The sequence below is a fragment of the Gopherus evgoodei genome, chromosome 1 (assembly GCF_007399415.2).
Source record: "Gopherus evgoodei ecotype Sinaloan lineage chromosome 1, rGopEvg1_v1.p, whole genome shotgun sequence".
In the NCBI taxonomy this organism is placed as follows: Eukaryota; Metazoa; Chordata; order Testudines; family Testudinidae; genus Gopherus; species Gopherus evgoodei.
The window spans coordinates 4652023-4670063 of record NC_044322.1 but is presented as its reverse complement, the minus strand read 5'-3'; the positions used below and the strand labels follow the sequence as shown (position 1 = coordinate 4670063).

The 18041-nt window shown below is 49.4% G+C and overlaps 1 protein-coding gene across 1 annotated transcript in view; it reads right to left on the bottom strand.

Moving 5' to 3' along the window:
- LOC115648253 (beta-arrestin-1) overlaps window positions 1-18041 on the bottom strand; it is a 92926-nt gene that overhangs the window by 72056 nt on the left and 2829 nt on the right. The window lies entirely within an intron of this gene.

The following is an 18041-nucleotide window of genomic DNA, read 5'->3' as shown; positions in this document are numbered from 1 at the left end:
AGGCACGGAAAGGGGAAGTCAGAGAGAGCACAGTAGGTCAGAACCAGGACTAGACCCTGGCTCTCCAGACTCCCAGCCCTGTGCCCTCACAACTAGACTTGCTATTGCACAGTCACTCCCCTCTGTTGGAACCTGATGCCTGGCCTATGTCCCCACTTTGCCTTCAGGATGGAAAGTCCTGTGGGCAGCAGAGTCAGGGCTGTCCCTACGCATATGCAAAGCACGCAGCTGTGCAGGGCACCAGGAAATTTGGGGCACCACATTTCCTGGTGCCCTGCGCAGCTGCGTGCTGCTCCAGCCCCTGCTTCGCCTCTTCCTCAGGTGCCCCACCCCTGCTCCGCCCCAGCCCCGCCCCCACTCCCCTGAGGACTCCAGAAGCAGTCAGGCCTGCATTCACCAGTTCCCCCCTCCCCACAAGCCTGGGAGCCAGGGGAGCAGAGCAGGCTGGGGCCGAGTCACTCCACTTCCCACAGGAAGCAACCAGCCCCCCTCCCTCCCATCCCGCACAGAGGCCTGGGGCCAGTCCCCCCACCCCGCAGCTCCCTCCTGCAGAGGCCTGGGGCTTTGTAGGGCACCAAAATAACTAGGATGGCCCTGAGCACAGTTGCCAACTTTCACGCGGTAAATAAGCACCCTGACTTTCACAATAAGCCAAAACTCAGGCTAATCCCATTTCAAAACAAGGCCAAAACAAACCAACCCCTAAGAACCCCAACACTCGATGTGACTAGATCCCCCCAGACTGTAGTCTGGGTCCACTGTGCACCCCCACTCTCTCCCTCCCTTGTCCCCCCTTGCTGGGAGCCGATCTGAAAAACAGAAGCAACAAGCCACAAGCCAAAAACTAGCCAACAAGCAACTCACACACCAATTAAGCCAAAAACAAGCCCAATTTCTGCATTTTTTCCGCGGGTTTGGCATGTCTAGCGGGCTGTGCATGTGGGCGCCCTGGTGCTGAGAAGGGTGCTGTGCATCACTGAACAGTAACTCCTCTAAGGTGCCGCTGCATGAACGTACATCTGTTTCCAGCTCCTTGGTGAGCAGGCTGCAGCAGCGAAGCCTCCCTTGCCTGTGGGTGCAGTGGAGGCCAGTAGGTATAAGGGAGTCAGAAAGGGCGTAAGAAGGAGCTGTGACTGACAGGGGTCTCAGGATCACATGGCGATAAGTCGATGTGGATGGTACTGCAGCACACACACACGAGGAGAGTACAGAACAGAAGAGGTTTCTGAGTAGAAGAGGGTTCTGCTGCCCCTGAGAAAGCTGCTCTTGTAACTCAGGCACTCAGGGCACTTGGAGGACTAGAGGTCCTGGGTTCGAATCCTGCTGTCAGCCCAAGAGGGGGTTGCTTACACTGGTAAAATAATAAATAAGACAACAATATAGGGCCAAATTTTCCACTAGAATAAGTCCTCATAGCTCTGCTGAAGTCACAGTGCTGCCTATTTGGGAGCCAGAGAGCCAGACCCCCAGGAGGATGTGACCCAGCCAGAGGGAAAGGCTTGCGTGGCATGACCTGCAGTGAGGGGCAAGGGCAAACAAGAGTCCTTCAGGGGAAATTCAGAGGCCCCTGATCAAACAGCAGAAGAGGCTGCAGGACATCAGCCTTTGTTTTATTGAACTGAGTTGGTTTAATGAACTAGAGCCTGGAAGTAGGAGTGTTGGATGTTCCCCAGCGTCTGGAACGGACCCCAGGAGTGGGGCAAGTGAGATAGGGCTGGCACTGGCACTGGGCGAAGTAGGTTACAGGCTTTGCCTGCTCTGTAGATACAGACGACTTCATCCTTCAAGGCTGTTGACGTGGCATCTTCCACCTGCCGGGAATTAACTCGAAACGCTGCTGTTTATCTGGAGGCCTCGCCAAAGTGCCTCTTGGGCCGTGCTTATCTCCAGCCAAGCCAGGTGGAACAGGAACAAAGAGAGCAATCTCTCCCAGAGCACTGCTCAAGCAACACACGTGATGCCCTGCACAAGGCAAGATAAACAGGCAAGCCTGGGGCTTTGTCCTCCGCCAAGCAAAAATGAGCCCCAGCTGGTATACACCTGCTGGAGACGCCAGCAGAGCCATTGTCTGAGAAGCAAAGAGGATGCTGCTTGGCAGAGAGACGCACCGATGTGCTGAGAGCTGCAGGCAATTAAACGCCACTGGATACTGTGTGAGGAAAGCACACCAGCAGGCAGAGCCGGCTTTAGCAAGTGCAGGGTCTGATTCGTACTCGTCCGATGGCGCTCTGGGTCTTCGGGCGGCGAGTCCTTGACTTGCTCCGGGTCTTCGGCGGCACTTCAGCGGTGGGTCGTTCACTCGCTCCGGGTCTTCGGTGGCAGGTCTGGCACTCACTCCAGGTCTTCAAGGCACTCAAGGAGCTGCCACCAAAATGCTGCCAAAGACCTGGAGTGAGTGAAGGACCCGCCGCTGAAATGCCACCAAAGATTCCAGGAGCACCGCTAGGTGAGTAAAAACTAAAAAGGCGCAGGGCCCTCTTAGGCATGGGGCCCAATTCGGGGGAATTGGGCGAATCAGTCTAAAGCCGGCCCTGCCAGCAGGGTTCCCAGCAGCCGGTATTCAGGGCTGTAATGAACGTCATCCATTATGGAGTGAATAAAGGCTGCTGTGTCTTGGCTTTCATCTTGAGTCCCTAGATTTATAGATGTCAGTATTTCAAAGGACTTGCTTTCCCCCCAGCGTAATCAGGATCAGACCCAAGCCAGTCAAGGGTCCCCGTCCACTCCTGGTACAGCTCCTACGGCTAGCACCACAGCACTGGGGCAGAAACAGCCTGGGAAAACGTTTCTCTGTCCAACGAAGGAAAGGGCTTTTCCAGGAGCTAGTCAAACAGCCAGGAGGGTTCAGCTCCACAACCTGCAGATGCACAGCACAGGCCTCTGCCATCTGAGCTATAGGAGCGTTTCCTTTAGCTAGTAGCAGCAGTAGGCTGTTCTCTCCTAGCGGACTGGCTACTCGAGGCAGAAATGATGCACACCATGATACTACTAGTGTAGCACACCATGATACTACTAGTAAAGTGTAGCCACAATGGCCTTGCTATTGTCCCTTTAAGAGACCCCAGGCTGGCTGTATTGAGACAGGATTGTGTGGCAGGCAGAGACGCTAAACTGCCTGGCTCTGAGCTGGTGTAACAGCATCCACAGCCACACCAAGAACTGTCGCACCTTATGCTCTGCACCAAACCTGCAATGAACTGCACAACTTTCTCCTCCAAAACTACAGCCCTCCGAGGAACGATGGCAGATTTCAATCTGCAGCAAGTGTATTTAAGCTGCGTCCACTAGAGGGTGACAAGGTCACTCCCACATCTTGTGCAGGTGAGCTGCTCTGACACTTTGCCCTAAAGAGGGCAGTGTGCTCACACTAACGCTGGCCATTATACCGCAGTGCGCAGGTCAGAGCTAATCAATCCATTTGAAGTCCTCTCCTTCTGGGAAATAACAAGGAGGAGGAAGAATTCTACAGGGGGACCCAAAGGGTCATAACTAGCTGGGATGAAAACGAGCAAAAGAAAACTGGTTATAAAGCACACCTCTTATAGACTCACAGACTTTAAGGTCAGAAGGGACCATTATGATCATCTAGACAAGAAACCCCTTAGCGCAGGACTGTCATTTGATGTGTACATGCAGCACCTAGCACAACTGGGCCCTGAATCTGGGTGGTGCCTCTGGACGCTACCCTGATAGAAACATCACTGAATAACAGACAGTAGGCCAGACTTTCATTTTTAAGGTCTCGTCCAGTAAGACCCACCCATAATAAACCACATGGTGCTCCATTTAGCTCCCTTGCCAGGATGAGGGGACAAAGATGTTGCTCTCTGGATTTGAACCTGTGACTTAAGGGAGTCTGCGAGACAGATTTTGATTTAGCGACACTGGCGCCAAACTGGAGAAGCTGATTGAGAACGTCCGGATTTGGCTCTGTAGCTGAACCCCTTTGGGGGCCTTTAGGCTAAAGGAGGGTGTAGCAGGTAAAATCTTTGCTATTTTGGGGGACGACAGACAGAGTGGTCTAGTGGGCACAGGCCTAGGAGTCAGAAAACCTGGGTTCTATTCCTAGGTCTACTGCTGGGTGACCATGGGCAGCAGATATCTGAGGGCTGAGCCTCCCCTCACTGAGACTGTGGCCCCATTCATGCTGTGCCCTGAGGCCCTGCTCTTACTCTAACCCTCTCCCCTGAAACCAGGGGGTCCTCAGCTCCAGCCAGCAGCCTGGGGCTTGGGCCAGTCAGTGATCTGGGCTGGCAGCCAGGGGCAGCTTGGGAGCCAGGCTGAGGGGGTTCACCCACCACCCATGTGGGTGACCCGATATTCATCTTTAAGTTTGAAAGGAGGATAAGCACCATTGTCCTCATTTTACAGGTGGGGAAACTGCGGCAGTTTGAGGCTGTGATATGGTACCCGTTCTTTAAAAATCTGTGATTGAAAAGCACCATATAAGAGCCAGCAGCACAGGAGCAGAGTCAGAGCAGAGTACAATGCCCAGATCCAGTTATAGTCTTCCAATAACTACGAGAGCTCATACCACAAATGCATTCAGAGAGTAACTCCATCTGATAAGTGTCATTTCTAAGCTTCAGCGTAAAGCTGATCCTGTCCTCAGATGACTGATGCTGGCTAGAGCCATCAGTGCCAATGGATGCATCTGCCGAAGGCCCGCTCTTCGTTCCCGGGGGTTCGCAGGGCCTGTCAATCAGGACTCGCAATAAACCAAAGACAGTCCTTGCAGACACTTCCTCCGTGACAGCATGAGTTTAACGCATGGAGAATTTCTCCAGATGCTCTGGCACTTGAGAAGGATGGATCGGCGGGGCGGGGGTGTGTGTGTTATATGCTGAAAGCAGCAATGTTGGCAGCTTTCCTATAAAAAAGCTGTAAAAATGCCTCTTCTAAGAGCAAAAACAACAAGAAGTCCTTGTGGCACCTTAGAAACTAACATTTATTTGGGCATAAGCTTTTGTGGGTAGAACCCACTTTTCTGGAAGATCACCAAAGGATTGTAGTTTCCTCAGGAAGTCAGTGGTGTCTCGAAGATAGCTGGGAGTGCTGGTAGCATAGGGCCTGAAGAGGGAATCTACATAGCCAGACAATCCTGCTGTCAGGGTGCCAATGCCTGAGATGACGGGGACAGAACGCCACTAGCCGTCACGTACCGCCCCTAACTAAAACTTTTCCAGCGCATCAAGGATCTACAACCTATCCTGAAGGATGATCCCTCACTCTCACAGACCATGGGAGACAGTCCCACAACCTGAAGCAAATACTCACCAGCAACTATACACCACACAACAAAAACACCAACCTAGGAACCAAACCCTGCTACAAACCCCAGTGCCAACTCTGTTCACATATCTATTCAAGGGACACCATCATAGGACCTAATCACATCAGCCACACCATCAGAGGCTCATTCATCTGCACATCTACCAATGTGATATACGCCATCATGTGCCAGCAATGCCCCTCTGCCATGTACATTGGCCAAACCAGACAGTCTCTACGCAAAAGAATAAATGGACACAAATCTGACATCAGGAATCATACATCCAAAAACCAGTCGGAGAACACTTCAACCTCCCTGGTCACTCAGTAACAGACCTAAAAGTGGCAATTCTTCAACAAAAAAACTTCAAAAACAGACTCCAATGTGAAGCTACAGAACTGGAATTAATTTGCAAACTGGACACCATCAGATTAGGCCTGAATAAAGACTTGGAATGGCTGGGTCATTACAAAACCTAAACCTAATTTCCCCAATACTAATTTCTCCCTACTGTTACTCACACCTTCTTGTCAACTGCCTGTAATGGTCCAATCTCTTACCACTTCAATAGTTATTTTTCTTCCCTTGGTATCCTGCTGTTAATTGATTTATCTCATTAGACTGACCTCACACTTGGTAAAGCAACTCCCGTCCTTTCATGTATTTATACCTGCTCCTGTATTTTCCACTCCATGCATCTGATGAAGTGGGTTCTAACCCACAAAAGCTTATGCTCAAATAAATGTGTTAGTCTCTAAGGTGCCACAAGGACTCCTTGTTGTTTTTGCTGATACAGACTAACACAGCTACCACTCTGAAACCTATCTTCTCAGAGCGTGCTCTAGACATTCACAGTGGCAGGTCAGAGATGGAGCTGCTGTGGTATAGACTAGTTAGGAGGGTCTTAAATGGAGCATAGGCCTTGGGCTAGCCATCTGCACAGGGTGAATTTCACTCTCTAGGGGGAGCCCTTACCAAATATTAAATCTATGGCTAAACATAAATAAACTTTGGCCCCGAAACTCCTCGATCCTAGCTCTTCTATGCTTGTAAATCTAGAGTGCCCTGCACGAATCCGCATCCAACCTGCAACCCGCAAGCATGGTCTGTGGATATAAAGCAGATATATGCAGATTTGCAGGGTTCTACAAATCCATCCCCATTCTCAGCAACGCTGTGCACACACGCCACTCCCTCCACTCCATCTCTGTCCCATCCTCATCACCTCTTCCCAGCCAATCCAGCACCCCACGCCCCAGCACAGGCCAGATGCTCCTGCCACCTGCTTGTCTGAGCAGTTTGGACAACCTTCATCTCGGCCAACACATCTGACATCTAACGAGGCATCCCCAGAGCTGAAAGAATGAGCAAGTCTGCTACTTGAGCTAAATAGCCAGGCTGCCTAGCTGGGTGCTGTACCTGACTCATCTCCTCTGAGGGCTGGGCACAGAGAGGCATTCATAACACACTGGCCAGCAGGCGACACCAGAAAGCCCATCCCTGGCTCCAGATCTGTTGGCTTATTCATTTCAGGAGCTAGTTTGAAAAGGAACTCGTTGGCCATAGCTAGCCACTCGAGGAGTGGGGGTACATCCTCAGCAGAGCGCACAGAACTTTGCTAATTCAGTGATGGGGGCTCTGGTGATCGGACAGACAATCCAGGCACTTCACAGTGGGCTAAGGACCTTCATTGGCCACCCTGCTGGAAATCACTCTGCGTTTTATGGGGAGCGGGCTCCCTCCATAGAACAACTGCGTGCGGGTTGACTGCTTTCATGGGTGCCACTCTTGCGGTCAGCAATGGAAGATACTACTTTCTCCAGCTTTGCCTCCAGTGACCAGTTCAGAAATGTGAAGTCACTGCTTCAGCTGTGTCCAGGTGGCTTATTCCTGCCCCGGGGCTGCCTCATATAGTTGCGGTGCTACCAGTACATTAGTGACGTTATTTGCTTTTCTATGGCACCCTTAGCCCCACGATGCCAGAGCATTTTGCAAACATTAAATAAGCCCCACAACCCCCCCGGGAGGATGTGCTGTCATCCCCATGTTCCAGAGGGGAAACTGAGGCATGGAGCAGCTAAGTGACTTTACTAATATCAGCAACGCAGCTAGGAACAGAAGCCAGGAATCCCTTAGTCTTTTGCTCTAACTACCAGCCAACATTCCTCTTCATCTAATGTATTAGATTTGTTAGGGGCTGCTAGTCAGTGTGGATCAAATGGTTCTCTCGCTTACACAGATGTAAATCTAGGGCATCCCAGTGGAAATCACTGGCGTTTCTTTGGTTTAACAGAGAGAAGAAGAATCTGTTCCTCAGCAAGAACCAACATAAGGTTCACATTAACTCTGATGTAAACTCACCGCTGTCAATAGGTCACATCAGGGCTGGCTTGGCCCCTACATTTTGTTTCTCCAGCATTCAGGCCTACCTCGTCATTATCCATGAGAACGCATATCCCCTCCCTTGCCTGCTGCCCCAGCTCAGATGGCTGATTGGCCGTCAGAACAAATCAGATTGGAATTCGCCCACACTACCCCTGGAATTCCAGATGCAACTCGTTAGCTCCCCAACCCCAAGATTCATCCGATTAGCTTATTGAATAAACTTCCATCTCAATCACAGTTAGAGCGCTGGCGCTGGCGAGCTGGCAGGATGACTCACTGGCCAGCTGTATGCACAGAGACATTCAGAAAACAAGCTTTTCTCCAACTCCCAGATTCATTACCCCAACAGTCGCTCTTTTGTGCTGTCTTGATTTCTGGGCATTTGGAGCTCTTGCCACCGCTCCTTGCAAAGCGGTGGCTCTGACTTCTCTGCAGTTACGCTGCATGGCTACAATGCCCACTAGTGAATACAGCCACTCTCCATGGGCCCATCCCAGGGGAGCAAGCCGAGGTACGAGTATTCATGGCCTCAGCCTCGCTATGCAAAGCAGCCATGTCCCAGTCGGCCGCTGCCTTGGGTTTTCCAGCCCTCTAGGGGGCTGGTCCCCAGAGGCTGAACGCCCGCTGCTAACAATAACCCAGCAGCATGGAAGTACCCGCAGAGATAGAGTCGCACCTTTCACAAGCTGAGGCGTGAACAAGCCCTCCACTGAAGAGGTTTTAGGTGAGGCCCCTTAACTAACGCCTAGAGCAGTGTTTCCAAATGCGGCCACTGTATAGGTTGAGATTTGGGGGCACGATTTAAAGGTTCAGCCACCTCCCCAAACAGCTGGTGTCATCCCCCCTCCCTTTGCCCTCAGGCTCCTCTCCTGGAAAACAGTGGCCCTTCCTTGCAGCACCCAGCTGTTGTTCCTGAATAGCTGTTACCAAGGGCAGCCAGATGCGCCGCCTTGGTGTTTGCACTGGTGCTGCTAGCAGGGGTGGGCGCCCTGCACCACACAGCCTCCTCAGGGACTCCAGCAGCCTCTCTGGAGACACATGGGGCCGGCATGCGCAGCACCTGAAGCAGCTCGTGTCAGTGGAGGCAGCTGTGGCATTCGGTCACCAGGGCGCTCCCCTGGGCAGTTCCCCTGCTCCTGCCTGACCGAGGCCCAGAGAGCCTGGCACTTTGCAGGCAGAGGTTGACTTCCGGAGCCCCCTTCCCCAGGGCAGGTGCTCACTGAAGGGCTGCAGAGACAGAGACAGGTCGGCACTTGGGCATGCAGACGTATTTCATTATCCTAAGATTAAGTACGTACTTGAAGGAAAATCCTCAAGGCAGCCCACAGCAAGAGTTGGTGGCCATGCTCTGAGGTCACCACAAATTAGTTGTGAGAACCCCTGGCCTAGAGTCTGCTCCAAGGCTTGTCAGATTGAAATGGTCCACAAAGCAGCCCAAACTCACGGAGGGTGGGGTTAGAGAACAGGGATGGGTGAGGCTGGTTTGCATCATGCTGGGCTGGGGGGCATGGTCCAATTAAAAACAGAGCCCCAAGAAATTTAATGGCCGGTGTTGTACATTAGGTCAGACTAGATGATCTAATGTTCCCTTCTGGCCTTAAATGCTATGAATCCTTGGCTCTGCTACTGACTCGGTGTGTGACCATGGGCAAGTCCCTTAATCTGCTTGTGCCTCGCTGCCCTCCAGTAAAATAGCAATAAATGAGACTCCCCCTCCCTCCCTTTGTAAGGTACTTGGAGGTCTCTGGATGGAAAGCTCTACTTTGCTTAGGTGTTTGTGGCATTTGCAGAAATGTTTTTTTTTTAATCTATTTCTCTGAATTGCTTTAAAGCTTCCATGCCCAGCAGCTATTCAACAGTCATCGCTGATTTGCTCTGCACCAACGTCTCGGGTGAGCGGAAAGGGGAGCAGCATTTCGGTTGCACAGGGGCTCTCTGATGTCAGAAATCAGCACTTGGGAGGCCTTTGGCAATCGAGCAATTTATGAGAAGGGTGGAAATATTTCCACTGTACACAGCTGATAAGCAATACTCAGATCTGGGTGTCGAATCACCAAGAGTCCAGCCCCTCGGCGATTCCTTCCAGCTTCTGGAGTGAAATTCTCACCCAGCCACCTGCTGGCTAAAACTCACTCTTTGCAGGTTCCTTAGTGGGCAGGTCACACAGCTTGCACTGTCCTCCACCAGGTTACCACTTAGACCCCCAGAGGAAAGACTATTCTGGACGCATCCAGCATTGTTACCAGCTGCTATGAGCTTATTCAGGCAGATCCTTACACTCTCAATGCCTTGTACGGCTTCTCTCCACCCCCACACAAACACCGTCCCATCCACACTCCTGGTGGGGCTCTTCTCCCCTCTCCCTCCCGCCTGCCTGTCCCTGCATGTCCTAGCCTCACAGCTGAAACATGTCAGCTACCTGGAGTCTCCCCTTGCCATCACTGACTAGCAGCAGAGAGAGCTCAAGAAACCATTGTCAGCTTTCAACCCTCTCCCAGCAGGGCAAGCCCTTTTTAAGGATTAGCTTGCAACCTCTGTGCAATTGCATTGACTCTCCCTTGTAGCCAGGACCACTGGGAGACTGCAGGCCCAAGGGCAGTAGCATGAAGGAATGGTGCTTATCCAACCCCGCATCTCTCCCCTCCTACACACACACTGGATCTCCTCCCCACCCCTCCCCGTGTTCCCTTCACCCCACACTCCTCCATTCTTGGTCTCTTTACCACTGGGTCATGATCTCCTCAGCTAAGCAGGGCCAGGTGAGGGGGGCACTTGGGCAGGAGTCCTGCCCCTGAATCCAGGGCGCTTCAGGGAGTGGGGCTGGCAACTGGAAATTTCCACTCCATGCATCCGATGAAGTGGATATTCACCCACAAAAGTTCATGCTCCAATATGTCTATTAGTCTATAAGGTGCCACAGGACTCTTTGCTGCTAACTCAGCCAGTAACTCTCTTCCCTCCTCTGCACATTTCTGCTGAGTCACTGCATCTGGGGTTGGGATCAAGGCAACTGGGTTGGAGGTTGCTTTAAACTACCTTTGTGCTCCCTGCACTCATCTGACGAAGTGGGTATTCACCCATGAAAGCTCATGCTCCAATATGTCTGTTAGTCTATAAGGTGCCACAGGACTGTCGCTTTTTACAGATCCAGACTAACATGGCTACCCCTCTGATACTTTGTGCTCCTTGTAATCTGGGGTTACGAAAGGGTTTTCCCAGTTTCCAGCATAAGATAGAGTAGCCTCAGGGCTGCTCTAATCTACACTGTCTTTCCATAGCCTCACCTGTTGGCTCTAGTAAGCATAGAATAGCTGTTCTGCAGTACACTCTGGCCCCATTAGCTCTGCACTGGCCAGGAAGGACTCAAGCACAAGAGATTCTCAGGGGGTTGTTTCCCCCCAGTCTAAAGCTCTTTTACACTGCCGGTCAAGCTGTGAAGAGTCCTTGTTGTGACTGAGAATCATGCCCTCTGTAACAATACAGACAACAAAAAAAGATTCAGGAAATGTTTTTTGACAAATAGGTTCCTTACTAGGCATATTAATACAGAACTCTGAGTAATAATTCATTTAAACTACAATACAGAACTGTATTTCCCACACCCCTCAGAAGCAGTGCAAAGGCTGTGGGGGAGTCCGGGGTAACGGAGGAGCTGAGGGAAAGGGAAGTAATTGCAGGGAAGGAGCCTGGGTGTGAACTTGGAAGGTTGTTGAGTATGGATGGGAAAATTATGGAATAGGATTTGTTTTTTTTTTTGTGGGGTGAGGGTGCAGGGAGGGATTGTTAGGGATCTTCCCGCATGCAGACCCTGGCTGACACCCAGCCTCTCCCACTCAGTCAGGCACATCTGTCCTGTTCCCATGTGTTTCTCCACCTCCACTCAGACACCCACTCCCCCATCCCCATGTTGGCCTGCACCCCCTCCCCCTGTCCACCATGTGTCTGTGCCCCCACTCAGCCACTCCCTGTCCCTATGTGTCCCTGTACCCCCTTCCGCATCACCATGTGGCCCTGCACCTCCCTCCCTCCATTGGCCCTGCACCTCCATTCCCATTAAGCTCCTGACACAGTCTGACCTCCCCCCACTAGCCTTCTGAGCCCGTCTGCCCCCGTCCCCACAGCACACCACACTGTCTGTTTCCCCATAGCCTGTCTCCTGACCTGGCCTGACAGGTGCTGCAAAGAAGGCAGGCTCTTTCTCTTTCCTAGCTGGCTGGGAGCTGCTGCTCTGCTCTAATGCCACAGCGCCCTCTGGTGGGCAAAAGGCAGAACTGCAGCAACATTCCAGCAGAAGCTTTCTTCTGCGCAAAAAATTAAAAATATGCATGGCTCATTAATTATGCACATGCACAGTAGTGCAGAATTCTCCCAGGAGTATGTGTGATATTTGTAGTGCTGTGCTGCCCAGAGGCCTCAGCCATGGCCCCATTGCACGAGAGGGTGTACACACATAGGGAGAGACATGGCTTAGAAGCTAAACTGACAAACAGCAGGAGGGGGAAGAGAGGCACCCAGAGGGAAAGTGACCAGCAAGGCCCCCAAGCAAAACAGTGGCAGTGCTGGGAGCTGAACTTGAGTTCTGGTCTCACGGCTAATGTTGTGCTCATAGCTGCTGTGAAGCTGTTACTGACCCAGAGCTGTTGTGATTAACTGGCTCAGGCAGAGGACAAGGCTCCAGTGCCTCATCCATATCTGTTATATCAACTTGTTGTTGTAGAGCACCCACTGGCAGCAGGCCATGAACTAAGTGCATCTGCCCCCCGTTTCCCTTTAGGCCACCCATTAAAACAAGTACAATCTCTCACTGTCTGATACCAAGGCCTACCCCCAGATATAATTTATTCATTTATATGTACAATAGTCCATAAAACCTTTGTGGTACAACCACTCACCCGATTCACGCAGTAAAATATATAGAGGTCCCATGACTGTCCATTACCCTCACCCATGAATCCCCCACCACTTGGTTCCTAATTCTGTTCTGCCTCGTTCTAGAGTCCCACTCGTCAAGCCATCCACCTGACAGTGACCAGTCTCACATCGCTTCTACTTAGATTCCAACAACTCAGCCCGTTGCAGCCTCCTGGCAAAGGCTCTACTCGGAAGGTCAGCTGGCTAGCCCCTCTACCAGTCTCCTAGCCAATTCCTCCTCCTTCCCAGGGATTGCCCGCAGAGCGTTCCGCTCTCTGGAAACATACGCTCAATGTTCAGCAGAGGTCAAAAAAAGCTAACCAAATGTTAGGCACCACTAGGAAAGGGATAGATAATAAGACAGAAAATATAAATCCATGATACATATGCCAACACCTTGAATACTGTGTGCAGATCTGGTCGCCTCATCTCAAAAAAGATATATTAGAACTGGAAAAGATACAGAGAAGGGCAACTAAATTGATTAGGGGTATGAAACAGGTTCCATATAAGGAGAGATTTAAAAGACTGGGACTGTTCAGCTTGGAAAAGAAAGAGACGACTAAGGAGGGGTCTATAAAATCATGACTGGGGCAGAGAAAGTAAATCAGGAAGTGTTATTTACTCCTCCTCCTAACACAAGAACTAGGGGTCACACAATGAAATTAATAGACAGCAGGTTTAAAAACAAACCAAAGGAAGCATTTCTTCAGACAATGCACAGTCAACCTGTGGAACTCCTTGCCAGGGGATGTTGTGAAGGCCAAAACTATAACAGGGTTCAAAAAAGAACTAGATAAGTTCATGAAGGATAGGTCCATCAATGGCTATTAGCCAGGATGAGCAGGGATGGTGTCCCGAGCCTCTGCCAGAATCTGGGAATGGGCGACAAGGGATGGATCACTTGATAAATTGCCCTGGTCTGTTCATTCCCTCTGGGGCACCTGGCACTGGTGACTGTCAGAAGACAGGACACTGGGCTAGATGGACCTTTGGTCTGACCTAGGATGGCCGTTCTTACATCCTAATGTTCCCTGCAGCCTGTCTCCCAGACAGATCTCACCTGCCCCTTTCCTTGCCCTTCCAGCCTGTGCTCTCAGGCAGCTCTGACTCATCATGTCTCTCCCCTCTAGGCTCCAGCTGCCCTTTTTAAGCCCAGTTGGGGGCAAGCTGACCAGTCACATGTGCAATGACTTCCTCCCACCCTCCTGTCCTGGTTTACTAGATAAGTCCCCTTCTCAATCGCCACCATATTTCTCCCCTTGCATCCAGCATTTTAATCCCTTTTTGCGAGAAACAGGTTCCTTAACTGAGTAGCCTGCTGCAAAACACTGTGACAAACACGTGGTATTAGCAGCATGTAGGATGGGCACCGAGTCTGCTCAAAGGCCATAGGATCACTGTAATGGGGACGCAGACTCTCCAGCTCCACTAGCACAGGCCCCCTGACCTTGGGGAAAATCTCTATGAGCAGTACGGTTCTTATGACACACAGAGCAGTCCTAATTTCATCCAGCAGGGGGGAAGTGGTACTGATACACTAATCCATTCATCCCAAGACCTAGTCTAATGGGCCAGCTTGCTGTTTCGAGTTCCATTTCAGATTCCCTAATTTTCCCAGCAAAGTAAGATCATCGCATCATCAGGGAGAGGCAAATCTATAGTTCATTTTCAAGCAAGGTAAACACTCTTCCTCCCAATGGTAGATAAAACCTCAATCCTGGATTGGCTGCCCTCATTGACCAATCAGATGCCATGTCATCTTCTCTGCAGAATTCTGGGTAACTGACTGACAAACAGACCCAGCTGGTCTCACTTCGCAAGTCTCTGCTCTCAGCAAGAATGCGCCTTTTTAGGAAAGAGAAACTGCCCAGGGAGCTACAGAGACATTTTTTAATCCCCTGTCAACTGAAGGGGAACAGATCTGTTCCCTGATTCATTTGCTGTTGAATAGAGCTGGAGCTTCAACAAAGCCCTGGAGGTGAATTAAAAGCCAGATTTTCATTTTGCAGCTTGATTGAGTTTTACACTGGGCCGAAACAAATGCCTTGCTCTAGACACTCCTTACCTTTGACTATTTGCCAATTTACAATTGTATTGTGAGTCATGACATTCAGGGGGTTTCTTAAAGCCCCAGTTCCTGGATTCATGGAACTGCATGACAATTTCAGCTCACTCTTTTTTTAAAACAAGTTTCTTCCCCTCTGTCTGCAGAGAAAAGCTTGAAAACATGACCTAAGCACCCTGTGACACCCAGGCACCCCAATATTCACCAGTTATGTAGTTATGTTTTGTACAAAGTGTGCCTTGTGAGGTATCATTTTAAAAGTCTAGTTCTGCTAGACATTAATATCTTGTTGGATTGTATGTGCTATTGTCATATGTGAAGTTAGGCTATGTATGTGTCACTGAAACACATTGTGAGGTTGAAAACACCCACAAGCAGCCTTTCTGGCACAACAGTAAAAAGGCCAAACCATGTTAGTGGCTTATTGAAGAAATTCACACAAGCATAAGGATTACCCCAGGAACTGTGCACAACAGAAATCTCTCAGCAATAGCTCGACACAATGGGAACTGTTTGACCCAGCCAGTGGGAAGAATATATAAAAGAGAGACAATGACATCATGATGGTACCTCACTCTCCCTACAATACCACACCGGGAAACACCTGAGGAATATAGACTGAAGGGGCTCCCAGGCTGAGGGATTGCTAGCCTGTGTATGAAAACTTGGGAAAGCCAAGGCAGCCTGTGCCTTAAGAATCTGCCAGCCTGTTAACACTCAGGGTGAGAATTCGCTAATTTATAGCCTACCTATTTAGTATATTAAGTTTAAATTGCATTCTGTTTCTTTGCTAGGTAATCTGCTTTCCTCTGTTTGCTATCCCTTAAAATCTATTTTTGTAGTTAATAAACTCGTTTTTGTTTTGTCTAAAACCAGTGGGTGGAAATCATAACTGGGGGGCGGGGGCAGAAAGCTGTTGCACCTCTCTCTCCACATTGAGAAAGGAGGTGACTTTCATGAGCTTATGCCGTACAGTTTCCTGTGAAGTGCAAGATGGTATAATTTGGGGTTTACACTTCAGGGGTGGGGGGCTGCCTTAAGAACTGGAAGGTGCCTTAGCTGAGCCTTCCCATGCAGAGCTGATCTCAGCACCTGTGTGTGCAGCTGCAGCTGGGTGTGTCCTTATGTGTGCTGGTGAAAGTGTGAGACCAGAAGCGTGTCTGCAGCTTGTCATAGCATTACAGCATGAGTGGGAGTCCAGGCTGGTGGGTCAGGGGACTCAGTGGTACCCCAGTTCCAGGCAGCACCCTGAGGAGGAGAACCCAAACCCCCTAATAGCTCAGAAACCAAAGGCAAATAAAAAAGAACCCCACATTCATTATTTTTAAAAACCCTCATTATTTTTACACCAATCTCATGATTTTTTTGGACCTGACTCACAAGATTTGAATACCCGGGGATGGCAAGACTGTATCCAGATCTGAATTTTGCAGTGTGAGGCAGGGCCATTGCTTCCCGTTTCTTCCAAGAACCCAAGACGGTTGGGTACCATAAAGTGAAGAACCAGCTTCTCTACTGTGGAACAAGCACTGTACATTTTACGGTTTAAAAATGCCTTATTGGCCAGGTTACTTACTTCCGCATTCCCTTCATTAAGTCTCGTGTATACATTTCATAGCACATTCAGACATTGTCACGTCACGGCCACAAAAGGAGCCCTGGAATTTTGACAGGGTGTGATGTTATGAGTGTAATATAATATCTCATTGACAGGGCCAGAAAGAGTTAATTAACTCACAGACTGACCTAACACATGGCTGAACTGTAAAGACTGGTTAGGAAGATATGTAAATGAATAGAGCTTTGAAATGCAAGTCTGTATTGTTAGAGGTAGAAGAGTAGATATTTGCTCAGGTCTTGTGATGTAAGCGAACAAGTCTTGTCTATTACTCTAGCTTTGATTCAAAGATCACCAAGGAAGTATTAGTATTTAGGATGACACTTGAGGGAAATAGTATTATTGTCTATATGTCTCTTTGAAGGTTGTGGTAACCTGTACCTGAACTGTTTAATGGATAAATTACCCTGTGCTAATTGCCAGGATGTTTGGAAGAATGAGACTTAAGCCTATTGTTTTCTTAGGCCAAAAGGCTGCTGGAAATGTATAAGAACCCTGGAACACGATCCTACTTCATCTCAGATCTGCTTTGGGTTTCAAGACAGGGAAACCTTAAGCCCGGAGGATTGAGATCCCCAGTCACTGACTGAAGTTACCCTGAATATGGACATTGGACACTAACCTATGGACTATATCTAAAAGGACTTTGGCAACTACCAGCTCATCTCTGCTATGTATCTGAACCTCAATAATTGAATTCAAGTCTGTCTGTATATTGATCTTTTAACCAACACTCTTTCCTTTTTTAATAAATGTTAGTTTAGTTAATAAGAATTGTCTATAAGCGTGTATTTTGGGTAAGATCTAAGTTAAAATTGGACCTGGGTGTGTGGCTGACCCTTTGGGGTTGGAAGAACCTTTTCTTTTATATGATGAGATAAGATTTTCAGTAATTATCATCATATGTTTGACGTGTGTCTGGATGGAGGCCTGAGGCTGGGTACTTTAAGGAAACTGCATTGTTTGGACTTCTGAGTAACCAGTGAGATACTACAGAAACTGTTTTCTGCTGGTTTGGTAAATCCAAGTATTAGAATATCCACCAGCATTTGGGGTTTATGTGCCCTGTTCTGTTTGCAGTTCACCCTGATTGAGTGACCTCAGCTGGCTCCCACAGGCAGCACTGTCACAGTGGCGTAGTCGGCAGGATCCTAACAGACAGAAATTTTCTGTTGTGAATGGATTCACTGACTTTCCTTTTGAAAGATGCAGTGTGGATCCCTTTGATAAGGTCTCCGATGGTATAAAAGCTGTTAAAAAAGTTAAGCAGCCCTATAACCTATTGGCTGTGTTTGGCCAACTTGTTGGGAAGACAATGGTGTTGGAACAGGAATGTCTCCATTCTAATTCTTTAAGTGAGCAGTCTGTGCTTCAGGGTCTGAGAACAGATTTGGTTACTGGTCTTTCAGAGCAGAACAATTTTATGGCTGAATGCTTAAGGATGCAGGGGAGAGCAAGCAAACTCTCACCCTCGGACCCTTTGGATTTGTGTAGTATCTCTGTAATACAGAGTCCAGCCTTAAAATTGGTAGCAGCTAAGAATTTAAAAACTAGTGTTTGTGTTGATGCGAATTACCTGCCTGGCTGGGAGAGGAAAGACTTGCTAATAGCTGTTAGCACAGAGAGCCCACCCAATCAACCAGTGAATTCTGTTAAGCAAGAGAAATCAAGGTTTAATCTTTCAGGAGAAGGAAAAAGAAGAAAACTTGATTTTGCAAAGGGAAGCCACAGGTTAACCCTAAAAGGCCCAAACCCCAGTGGTATTGAGCCAAAGGTGTGGCATGACA